At 38.4% G+C, this 1,160-nt stretch overlaps 1 long non-coding RNA gene across 1 annotated transcript; it reads left to right on the top strand.

Annotated features, from left to right (window-relative positions):
- The first annotated feature begins 499 nt into the window (after positions 1–499).
- On the top strand, positions 500–959 carry LOC106723901. The gene is made up of 2 exons (XR_001359644.1): positions 500–718; positions 879–959. It is a non-coding gene; the product is annotated as an uncharacterized LOC106723901 (long non-coding RNA).
- The last annotated feature ends 201 nt before the right edge of the window (positions 960–1,160 follow it).

Below are 1,160 nucleotides of genomic sequence, written 5' to 3' on the forward strand. Positions count from 1 at the left end.
AGGGAAAAGGTGACTTCTTAAAATTAAATGAGAAAAAAAGATTAATAAAGCAAACTAGGCCAATATTCAACATAAGCCCCCAGTGGTGGGCTGACAGGAATACATCACCCCATACTCTTTCTAAGAGTGAAAGTTATAGAAATTACCATGAGCAAATATCCAGTAACTCTTCAGCATTGCCCATATATAAAATGCCCACAACCTATAGTAATAAAATATTGTAGTTTTCTTTCTCATGGGCCTGAATATGCTTTTACCTTGCCCTGTCAGCACATAAAAACTTGGTCAAGTTCAGTGTATAACTGAATCAAGACTGATCTATAAGGTGATGTGAATCTCATTTATGTCCTTTCTTACTGAGGTATTTTCCTCCATCTTATGTCCTGTCTCTCTACTTGTAAAATGAAAAAAATAATTTCTGTCCATGCCAATTTTCTGTGATAAGAATGAGGGAGTGAAGTTAAGTAAAAGAGCAATATCTCCAGGGAGGAGTGCAACAGGGATGGAGGAGGAAACATTGAAGACTGAATGGATTCTCCGATCTCTCCTGTATTTCAGGTCCCAAGATCTCCATCCAGTGAAGAGGTAATGTTTCTTTCTGTCCAAGTGAAAGGAGCAACCCACGAATTCAGAAGGCAGACCACAGTGCTGGTTAAAAACCAAGAGAGCCTGGTCTTTGTCCAGACAGACAAACCTATCTACAAACCAGGACAGACAGGTACAAACAGGCCAAAGTCAGAACAACTTCAAAAAGGAAAGATCCTCCCCCACGTATTCCCCAATCAAAAGCCCTATAATACTGGTTTCTTAATGGTTTGTCTTACCAGCCTATAGGCCTGGTTTAAGATTTCTAGTGATAAAAAATATTTCTGTTTCAGTGAAGTTTCGTGTTGTCTCATTGGATGAAAATTTTCACCCCCTGAGTGAGTTGGTGAGTCTCCTTATATATATATACAGAATCATTATTTTCTTTGTAACCTGGTTGGGAGTCTGTTTTGGGTGTTGGGGGAGAATCAGGGAGTCGAGAAATCCGGTATTGAGGATAGTAATTTCTGGCATTAGAATAATGTAAGATCCTCATTTTAAACAGTATCCTTGGTAAAGAGAGTAATTAAGTTTTTTTGTCTTGGTACTGAACTTAGGCAATTGTCACCCAATTA

This window comes from Myotis brandtii, unplaced genomic scaffold (assembly GCF_000412655.1).
Source record: "Myotis brandtii unplaced genomic scaffold, ASM41265v1 scaffold6720, whole genome shotgun sequence".
Lineage (NCBI taxonomy): Eukaryota > Metazoa > Chordata > Mammalia > Chiroptera > Vespertilionidae > Myotis > Myotis brandtii.